The sequence below is a fragment of the Pinus tabuliformis genome, chromosome 2_1 (genome assembly GCF_031772625.1).
Source record: "Pinus tabuliformis cultivar Carrire ecotype Pingquan chromosome 2_1, CPIR1, whole genome shotgun sequence".
Taxonomy (NCBI): Eukaryota; Viridiplantae; Streptophyta; class Pinopsida; order Pinales; family Pinaceae; genus Pinus; species Pinus tabuliformis.
In genome coordinates this window covers 191,315,754-191,327,433 of record NC_142299.1, presented here as the reverse complement: position 1 = coordinate 191,327,433, position 11,680 = coordinate 191,315,754, and the positions used below count along the sequence as shown (strand labels likewise).

General features: G+C 40.1%; 1 pseudogene; it reads right to left on the bottom strand.

Annotated features, from left to right (window-relative positions):
• Positions 1 to 10,346: 10,346 nt before the first annotated feature.
• On the bottom strand, positions 10,347 to 11,369 carry LOC149199376 (uncharacterized; annotated as a pseudogene).
• Between the last annotated feature and the right edge of the window lie 311 nt (positions 11,370 to 11,680).

Here is an 11,680-nt window from a genome sequence, read left to right as displayed (position 1 = left end):
AAATAATATAGTAAATTCTGTTAAAATTTTTATTTTTCTTTATAATTTTGAATTTGAATATTGCAAGTTTTAAAATTTAAAAGTTTAATTTTATTTAAATATTGAATTTATTTATATATTGAAAAAATATTTTAAATAATAAAAATTATGAAATTTTTTATTAAATTACAACTAACACAAATAAATTATGAAATATAAAAAGGAATATAACCTAATAAGGATATATCAACCATATAAACAACCTCTAAATCTGGTGCTTTCCGAAGAAAGTAACTAATCAATGGCTAAAAAATGTCATGGATTAGTTGGAGTTCATCTCAACTTTATTCTTTTATCTTTGGCCACTTTTCCTGAGTTGCTTAGTGGGAGGTAGCTTACAATAGAATTCAAAAGACTTTATGTAGGTTTAATCACAAAAAAAGCCATGGTTTACAGAAACAGTGGGCCCATAGAAGAATTTGATCCAAAGCTTTCTAGATTCATTAGCGGTGAAGGCTAATAAGAGAATAAAAAATAGCTTAATTAGTTATTTTGTTTCTAGACAAGAAAATATATGTTGCTTTTATACTATATTTTCTTAGTTATCTATAAACGATACAAATTTGAAAAATAATCTTATATCCTTATGGTTTATAGGGTTAACAAACTAGTATCAACTTATATATATTTCTTGATTTCTTAGATTTTTAATGATTTTTAAAAGCTATACTATGTCGTATCAATTTGTTGAAAATACATTTTAGGCCTACTTAATGCGCTTATAACCGCTATCTAAAATATATAGAATGTCATTACTTTATTTTTCTTCCTATTTTATTTCTTAAAATATAGACTAACAATTGTACCAAAAGGTACAAAGAGAGGCCGATAGATTTATGAAGTTGGAATTGTTGAATTTTTATAAAAGGTCGGGCCACCTTCTTCGCTGCTATTGATATTGTACAGTTTATTAAATATGAAATAGAGTAAAAGATATAGGAGACAGAACAGACTGGGAATGTAAGATTTTTATACTGGAAGTGAAAAAGAGAAAAAAGCAGCATGTCAAAGCAGAAATACTTAAAAAAAACCACAAGACTTTCTATTCATTCACATGTATTTTAAAAACAAACAACTAACCACTCTATAAATTTCATTGCAGAAGCCCATGTAAGGTAAACATATTCCTATATAACTTTTTTGAAAAAAAAAAACAAAGATAACTTAAAGTGAGTAGCATAACATCTAGCATTCCATGAACAATAGAAACCACACTCAAAATGTTACATATATGTAAGAAATCAGAGCAATTCATGATTACAACTGGCTACACTTAGGGAGATATTTTTCAAAAGTACCAAGGTAAAAACAAAAATACTAGAAATAGCAAAAAAAATAGCATGTTCGATTACATACAATATTTATGTGATGCGTCAAAGAGAAAACTTTAGAAATATCCAACCGAATTTCAAATCTATTTTGTTCATAAACTCTTCAATAGTACTAGCTATATTTCAAAAATAAAATCCTCAAAACAAAAATTGAATTGGACCTGAAATATCTTTCTGTCGTTAAACGTTGAATTTATGAAAGAAATAAATCATATTTGTTATAGACATTTTTGTGCCTCGTAACATGGAGCATGAAATGTCGATAATTACAGGGATCCTCAGTCCCTAAACATGTTGTTCTTACCCCTAGAAGAACAAGGTCAGCAAACCACAACACTTCCCATCAGTTCTCCACCTGAAAACACTCAAAAACAGGCTATTTTTGGATCATGTCAGCTGCTCCACTGAGCATCTGCGCTGGAATGCAACTGCGCCTCCTTGTACCTGCACTGAAAGTCAAATCTAATGAAGGCTACCTGCGCTGGGCGAGATTGGCCAAGTGGCACAGTCATTTTGCAAGGTGTCAATTGCCCAGGAAGCTTCTAAACTGACACTTGGTTCATGGGATTCGCCCTGTGATGAGTAAGAGGTACTTGATCTCCATGTGTAAGCAAGGATCTCCAAGTGGACTCAAGAACTGAAGTTTAACTGAAGAGGGAGAGGACACAAGGCAGCTTTATGTCAGTCTCAAGCTGACTCATCCTTTCTTCTTCTCTCCTATATATAGAGCTCTTCTATGAGGTCTAGGGAGGCTGGAATTTTGTGCAAAGCAAGGAAGTGCTGTTGGTTTACAGTTAGAGCTATTGGGTGATTGCTTTTATAGAGGTGAAGAGGAGATTTCTTGCTGCTGGGGAGGTGCTGCTGGATTGGAGCCATTGATGGTTGTAACCTTCTCAGGACCCTGATACTTTTATCAATAAAGCTTTGAATGTTCTCCTATATACTTGTATTGCATTGATGTATTGTATTTACTTGTATATTTGATTCACTCTAATCCATGCATCAGTTATGAGTACATGTATCTTGTAGTTTTCTTCTCTCTGTTGTGCAGGATCTGTGTGTAGCTGGACCGGCAAAGGGAGCAAGGAGCTGGGAACAAGAGACAAAGAGAGAGGATAAGGATCGACAAAAGCGAAAGACACCGGTTGGTTAATCTTTTCTTCTTTCTCTCTGTACTTTCATAAAGGAAAACATTGAAGCTTTACTTTCAGTTGTTGCTAAAGACTGTCACCTTTAGAGTAGGGATAGGGTCATCCGAGTCGGATACTTTTCCCCACAACAAACTGGCGACTCCGCTGGGGAGCCTAGTATCTTGTTGGTGTTTGTAGTATCTTTGCTATTCATTTCCTGAAGAAAAGAGTACCAAATCGAAAAGCTTTTGACTATATCAAAAGCGAAGTAGAGGGGCTGCTACTCTTGCTCATTTTCTGAGCAGATTCATGATTTGAAGAGCTGATCTACAAAAGACTCTTGTACTCTTTGTGATAGCTTTTCATCCTCTTGATCATCCCTTAGCCTGTACTTGACCTATAGCTTTTTATTTCAGCAAAAACAGTGCATTTTTGAGCTTTTTATGACCCGGAAATCCTTGTAAACGCAACTCTCGTGTCTCAGTGCAGGTTGTCCACAGGCAGTCTGCATTTCAGCGCAGGTACTCCCTTCGGGAACTGCGCTGAGAGTCAATCTGACAGACCAGAGCCTGCGCTGACCCAGTTAGGCTATGTCTTCCTGAGGTTTCCCACTGTGTCTTAGCCCTGTTTTCACTGATTTTTGCTGCTGATTGCTGGTCATTGTACTTGCTGTAAACCAACTTTCCTTGACATTATTCTGCCTCAGTTGTGTGATGAAACTGTGAGTGTTCTTTCAGTATTTCTTGCTTCAGTTACAGTTTCCCATTGTGAAAAGCGAACCAGTATAGCGGTGACCTCTTAGATCCTGAACTGTAAAAGTGTCTTTGTGATCTCAAGAGCTAGTCTTATTACTGTTCATGGCTATTTGAGTTTGTTTGTTTTTCATTTTATGGTTTGAATCTATACATTTCAGTGTCTAAACAAGTCGATCTTAAGGTGTCTTTTGATTTTGGACAAGCTTGTTTGTTTTTCACTTGAAATTAGATTCAAAAATCATACAACAGTTTTCCTTTCTGTCTTACATCAACATTAAGGATAACGAAAAGAAATACATGCATTGTGCATATTTGCATTTGACTGTGTGCTTGACGATTTAGGAAAATTTGCATTTTAGTGTGTGTTCTATGATCTGTGCGAAAAGTTGTGTCTTTCTTTTCCCTCAGTAGATTAAGGTTTTCAAAGTTGAAAGATTGAAAAGTTTTGCTTCTCATCTTAGATTGCATTTAGGAAGTTGTATATATACATCTCATGGTGATCCTTAAAGGCAAACTGCTAAGCAAGATCAACATTAAAATAAATCCAATTTACATAACAACGCTTTGTAACATAACGCAAACATCTAGAGGTCTAGGTAGAGACGTGTTCCGGCGTCGTTAAACGTAGTGACTGTCGATCTCTACGAAGGTGGGTGATTCCTCCTGAGAGTCGGTGGCACTAATACGGACTTGTGCTCCCGCGTACCGTCGCGTATATTGGGAGACCCCTATAGGCATTTATCCTTTATCCTTAGGAAGCCGTGTCGGCCGCCCTACTGATCGCGATGCAGTGAACACAGCATTCACGAAGATCGACCACCCATACCGTAAAACGTATTCTGTGGTTTCGCGAAAGGTTTGGCACACCCTCTGCCTAGATCTCCAGAGCAGTTTCTTTTGGCCTTTTTCAAACTCTATAACTGAAAAAGTCCAACCGAGCATTTGTCACTTCAGGCTCGTTAATACATCGAAGTCGACTAGAGTCATCTTTAGCTTTTTCTCGACTTTTAAAACATGAAAAAGCAAGTTTGTGTCTAAAAGCGTCGTTAATAAAATTTATTTTAAGCGGAACATAATCACCTGTTATTCCCACGTTGATCTTTCAGTTGAAAAGTATGGAGCCCACCAACCAAGGAAGTAACCTTGGCGGAAGTCCAAATCCCTTCTCCTCTTGGGGAGATGTTGGTGCGCCTCATATGGCAACATTGTCACTTCCAGGATTGACAATCGACCTACCTGTATGGCTCTTTTCAACTAATGTAGTCCAGATCGCAACTAATCCTGAGTAGTCGAATCAACAGTCAGAACAATCTAGAACTACCCACCAGCCTTCCACTTCTTACGATACTTCCCCTGATCCTTCATCTTCGCAAGGTAGAGCTGGCAAGAGTCAGCCTCCCAAGGAGAAGAAGGAAAAGAAGAAGAGAGAAAAGAAGCAGAAGGAGCCTCTGGCGAAGGCAACTGGGGGAAAACAGAAGAAAGCTGACAAAAACCCACACACTGCACCGACCGGGCCTAAATCGCCGTGTGTCATTTGCAAAGGGATCCACTTCCATCGTGATTGTCCTTGTATTCCCCGGATACTAAGGGACTGGTCCCCAAGGTTGCACAATCCGGTAGCATCAACCTCTGGTTGTCATGTTGATTGCAGTCCGTCAACTAATGAGAGTGAAGGACGAAGAAGGGGACCAAGATCACCTTGTCTATTGTGTGAAGGCAATCATGCCATCCACAAATGTCCATTCTTAGATGAGGCAAAGAGAGTTTTGGAAGATCGCCCGGTTTCACCGTTGCGACTTCCTCCTGGATATCAAAAACTCGCGCCTAATCCCTCGATAGTTGAAAATCCAGTTGACCTGCTCAAGTGGTCAGCTGAAGTGTCGGTCATTGAGAATGAACCTACTGAATCCAGACCAGACGAAAGTCTAAAGGTCGAAATGGCAGTTGACCCGGTTCTTCCTTCAGAGGTTTCATCGTCCAATGACTCCGTCATTGAAGACCCGTCTTCAAATGACACCGTCGCCGAAGAGTCAGCTTCATGCGACACCCTCACTGAAGAGAATAAGGATGACACCATCCAGGTTATTTTCATCAGCACCGACTCTGATGAGCGTCAAGGCAATACGCCCATTCCTTTATCGCAGGAAGGAACATCATCAGGGTCATACCCGACCGTATATTCGGTCCCACCACCAAGCAACCTGGTTGTATCCTTTGATTGGAATCAACTAGGCAGACCCAGGTTACCAGCCAGTATACCATTCAGAATCATTGTCCAGATCTATAGAATGATTATGGCTGGTACTATCATTGATGAAGGGGCGTCTGTGAGTATCCTTTCCTCTATTGCTTGGAAAGCACTGGGTTCCCCAGCGCTTTTACCTGAGTTAAGAAATCTCTCAGGTTTTGATAAAGGAACCAGTCGACCATTAGGAATCCTCCCCAATGTACCTGTTACATTGAAAGGGAAGACCGTCAATTTAAACGTGATGGTCGTCCAGGGACCCTTGGATTATAACCTACTCCTTGGACGTGACTATATTTATTGCATGGGAGCGATAGTCTCCTCACTCTTTAGAGTAATGTGTTTTCCACATGAAGGAAGGATGGTCAAGCTCGTAGACCAACTTTCATTTCCGGGATCTCGCATCGCAAATAGTCAAATACCAATACTAAATGGTCTGTTCACTCAAGATTCGCCTCCACCCCCAGTCCTCCTTCCCGATGAGTGCGAGTGATTCGGAAAGAAAGACTGGAACCCAGGGGGCATGCACCCTGGTCTGCTTCGGGCAGAAGAAACCCTGGGTATGAGGAAGAATTTCTGCAGAAGAATGGACTAGTCCGTACCCCGTCCGGTGGTGGAAGAGGGGTTGTTCTAGAATAATATTCTTTTGTCAAAGTTATGCGAGTGAGATAATCTGCTTCTCGCTCCCCTTGTCTAGATAATCAGGATACCGAGAATGAGGACCATTTGTTGTAGCAAGTAGTAACCATCTTTGAAGACAAGCCTCACCCATTAAAACATATGTTTTGAAGGATAAGTAGGGGCAGCCTCCAAAGAAAGAGATTCTATTGTTACAACAGGCGGCCACCATTTTTAGTAACCTAATGTTAAGGATCGCCGAAGAAAGAGATTGATTTGCGGCAGCAAATAGAACCCTCTTCGGATAATAAGAAAGAAGCAAGCCTCCCTCAATAATACCAATGTTTTGTCTTTGAGTAGTGTTCTTCTCTTGTCACAAATAGCTGTTCGTTAAAAGTTGGGCCGACGGGAAGCCTGAGTACCGCATAAGACCCCTTAAAATAATGAGAAGACTAGTATCATTAACATTAGATTAGCAAGATGACAAGTAGCTGTGAACACCCAAAGAAAAGCAGAGGTAGGGGAGAGGAGGGGCAGCCTCGAAATTCTATCCTATACCTGGGGGCATGCAAACTTTTGGAATGTAAGCAAGGGACGACTATTTATTTTTTTTTAATTTTTAGGTCCTCCCTTTAAACCTGTAGGTCTAACCCTTTAAACTCGTAGGATTAGCCGTTTCCGACCTTGCATGAAGAAAGCCTGTGGGGCAAAGGTAAAAACTTGCCAAATTGGAGCATAGCTTCGTGAGATAAAGCTCCTTAAAAAATAGCTATCTCACAGGAGGCGTTCTTATTATGACTGGTATATCGAACAGTTTTAGCACATAGTTCATGCTCGTTAAAAAATAAATGCAAGATCCGAGTAGTTTTAGCGCATAGTTCATGCTCGTTAAAAAATAAACATAAGTTTATGAGCAGGCTTTCCTTTAGAGTTCAAGCTCATTCAGAAAAAATGAACCGGTAAATACCCTTCTGAGATCGTAAATTCATCAGCCATAAAAGCCTTAGTCGTGTTTGTGCACCGTCACCTCCACCGTCATTTGGCCGATCATTCACTTCCATTTGTGTGTTTACCCTTTTTGAGGAACATCTGCGAAGAGTGATTTCACTTAGCCATCCTTGTGACACTGCCGTGATTGGAATATTCCAACTTGTACCTGGAATCAATTGCTATCCCTGTTTATCACTCGTTCCTCAAAAGACGAGTCTTCTTTGAGCTCTTTTCACTGACTCGTAAAATATGAAAAGTTTGCCGAGTTTTGGCCTTCCAGCTCGTTAAAGCGACCGGAAGAGCTATCCCTCCTCTAGATTTTAATCTTTTTGGACCTGAGGGATTATTGCACAAAAAGATCGAGCGCTTTTTTTGTTCGGCTCGTTAAAGAAATCGAAAATTCATCCCTTCTGTATTGTTTTATACTTTTTCGGACTTAAGGGATTAGATGACGAAAAAGGAATTTTGGAGTTGACTTTATGTACCTTTTCAGACTCTCTAAAAATGAAAAGGACCGAGTTTTCCTTGTCGTTAGACTCGTTAAAATGATTAAATAGCGACAAACTTGTCTTTAGACGAGAACGAGTTTCCCTATCGCTAGGCTCGTTAAATCATAGCGATGGGCTTTCCCGAAGGGCAGGTTATAGAACAAGCATATGTTATCCTCCTCAAGCTTGACAAAAATAAAGAGGTACTGGTCAGAAATGACTGGGGAAAAATTGGGAGAACATCAAAGCTTAATGGTAGCAAGTCACTCTTGAACATGACACTTTTCCTCCGTACCACATCGGGTTGGGTTGTTTCATTCACCGGTCTCATCACCATGGTCCTCGCCAAACCATCCACATTTGGGGTAATGCTACCGATCCATCGCATCAGTGTCATTATATGTTCAAGAGGGGTCATTCTGAAAGTGTCAACCATGTCCCATCCACTGCCATACATTATCCTTCATCCATTCATGATCGCCACCCTGAATCATATATCACAGTTTGCTTTCACCTCCACTAAAATCATTAGCTCCGTTCCGTGTCATTGATGTGGGATTCATTAAGGCCCTCCTTTGACGGATCGCTTCTTGTCGACTTCAGCTCATTATCCAAGAAGTTGATCTAAGAACAACCCCATCAGTACTTTGAAGCTTGCATGTCTCAATGGCAAGTTTCTCACTTCCGGCGACAGGTATACATCAATGACCTTCGACCAGAAGATTTTGCGTGGCGTTCGACGCCAAGTCCTTTATTCACGCCACGTGAATTGTACTGCAGTACCTTGAGGGTCATTATCATTATCGGTGATTCCTCTCGCGCTTGTTAACGGTTTTCATCATTGACCGGTAATCAAGCGATGTCTTTCCATGTTCGACTTCAGCGAAATTCTCACATGGATCGACTTGTACTTAGAGTGAAGATCGAACGAGTTTGAAGACCCCGGATCTAGTTTCATCCATCCGGGCTGCGATACATATTCAGGAAATATAAAAACATTTGTCATGTACATCATTACAGCAGATGATCATCCTACTCAAAGGATGATAATTTCAGCAGAGAATTATCAGTCTACCATCAGACGATCGTCTGTTATATGTACCAAAATGTATTTATAAAGCTGAGCATGGGAATGCCCGCCTCAGCTAGATCATGAAAACAGAATGAAAAATAATGTATTGTATTGTATTGTATTACAGGGCGCCTCCTCAGCACTGGAATGAACTTCGGACCCTCTAGATAAAGCATTTCACCCGATAAACGGCCTCATACTTTAGGGGGCAACTGTTATAGACATTTTTGTGCCTCGTAACATGGAGCATGAAATGTCGATAATTACAGGGATCCTCAGTCCCTAAACATGTTGTTCTTACCCCTAGAAGAACAAGGTCAGCAAACCACAGCACTTCCCATCAGTTCTCCACCTGAAAACACTCAAAAACAGGCTATTTTTGGATCATGTCAGCTGCTCCACTGAGCATCTGCGCTGGAATGCAACTGCTCCTCCTTGTACCTGCGCTGAAAGTCAAATCTAATGAAGGCTACCTGCACTGGGCGAGATTGGCCAAGTGGCACAGTCATTCTGCAAGGTGTCAATTGCCCAGGAAGCTTCCAAACTGACACTTGGTTCATGGGATTCGCCCTGTGATGAGTAAGAGGTACTTGATCTCCATGTGTAAGCAAGGATCTCCAAGTGGACTCAAGAACTGAAGTTTAACTGAAGAGGGAGAGGACACAAGGCAGCTTTATGTCAGTCTCAAGCTGACTCATCCTTTCTTCTTCTCTCCTATATATAGAGCTCTTCTATGAGGTCTAGGGAGGCTGGAATTTTGTGCAAAGCAAGGAAGTGCTGTTGGTTTACAGTTAGAGCTATTGGGTGATTGCTTTTATAGAGGTGAAGAGGAGATTTCTTGCTGCTGGGGAGGTGCTGCTGGATTGGAGCCATTGATGGTTGTAACCTTCTCAGGACCCTGTTACTTTTATCAATAAAGCTTTGAATGTTCTCCTATATACTTGTATTGCATTGATGTATTGTATTTACTTGTATATTTGATTCACTCTAATCCATGCATCAGTTATGAGTACATGTATCTTGTAGTTTTCTTCTCTCTGTTGTGCAGGATCTGTGTGTAGCTGGACCGACAAAGGGAGCAAGGAGCTGGGAACAAGAGACAATGAGAGAGGATAAGGATCGACAAAAGCGAAAGACACCGGTTGGTTAATCTTTTCTTCTTTCTCTCTGTACTTTCATAAAGGAAAACATTGAAGCTTTACTTTCAGTTGTTGCTAAAGACTGTCACCTTTAGAGTAGGGATAGGGTCATCCGAGTCGGATACTTTTCCCCACAACAATATCAACCACGGTAACAGAACGGGAAATAATACAAATCAAGAAAGTATCGAACCACTGAGCTTAAATCCAGAAATTAAACCTCCTCACGAAACAAAAAGCATATAGAAAAATTAGTTAGGAACATTCCCATAATAGTTTTTGTTAAATAATATGAATTGCTCAAAAATCTGAATCGACTTATACAGTGATCGAGCCCCGAAAAACAGACATTCAGATGCCAAACATCAAATACAAAACCTGTCTTATATCCACAGGAGTTAACCAGTGTCAACTATTACCAGACATCAAATTGACGTAGCAAATACACAACCTGTAGAGTCAAGCATCGACAATTTCCTGGACAAAAGTATCTGTTAGTACGAAGTTGACAAATAAAAACGTAACTTGAAACTGCAGACTCAAACAACCCTAACAGGGGTTTTATTCGATTTCCTTGACTTTTTCTTCTTTTTTGAAGCATCGATGTTGTTGGCCGTGACCCCACATTGCAAATCTACAGACTCTTGCAAATCTACAGACTCAATAATCTTTTCGAGTGCTGGAGTTGTAGGAGAATCATCCATTGGAACTCCATCACCGACATCTTGACCACTTAAAGATCCCGTTTCCCCATTTATCTTTGGTCGGTCAATTTGTGCTTCTTTTTCCACATCTTCCATCTCAATGGGTAGCATTCTAGAGTAACTGTAAAGTGAACAGTCCAGAGAGCCCAAGGTCTTCAGACACATATGACAGATGTTATTCCACTTTCCCGGAAGCGCGGACACAAGACTGTTGATAACAGCAACAACATTCTCCACTATTTCCTTGCTTCTCTCAGAAACCCTAGCCACATTAGCAACACAACCAGTACTGTTAAAGGAGATATAAGTCGAACTGCAAGCTAACTCTAGTTCTCCCCTCCATTTCTGGTGGGTCAAATCCATGGGGACCATATTCCTTTGATCTGTGGGGTATTCTAACCCTGTGAACTTAGGGATCTGTACTGCTTTATTTTCCATGAACAAATCAAAAGACAGACGCAGTTTTTCCCTATCCTCGGATGTCCTACAATTAGCCATTAGCTATTTGCGATCAAAGACCTTTCAAATGGGTAAATCCTCCTCCTTAATCTTGGTCTCGGCAGCTTGTAAAACCTCTTTTCCATTGCCGATAATCAAACAGATCTTTTGGCTTCCATCAAAACGAAACAGGGGATGAGGTACTGGGATGCTCAAGGGAATCGTTCGTGTACCATCAGATCTCCTTTTCAGCGTAACAACCAAATAAACAAACTCATTGCAACCCAGGCCTTGAGTTTTCTGATCCTTAGGCTTTAAATTAGTCACCGTCAAGAGCAGTTCTACTGCTTATTCTACTATTTCCTCGCTTACTCGAGAGGATACTTGGGATCCATTGCTTTCGTTCTCTCTATTAACCATGGCAACTGATCTCACGAAACAAAAATCAAAGCAATACTAACTTGGAAAATGGAAAAAAAAAAGTGTTAGATGAATTTCTAATGCGTTGGTGTGTTCTCTCTTGCTAACAGATGCTACACGAACAATTCCGTGAAACCTTAAAATCCTGTGAGCAATTCGATTCCACAGTGCATGATGCTATATATTTTCGATTGAATCCATCATCAGACGTATTATAATTCAAGCATCTAACCAGAAAAATATTAACGAAACTCATTTAAGATCCTTCTAATTTAGAAAGAATATTAATGGAATTTTTAATACTTATGCTG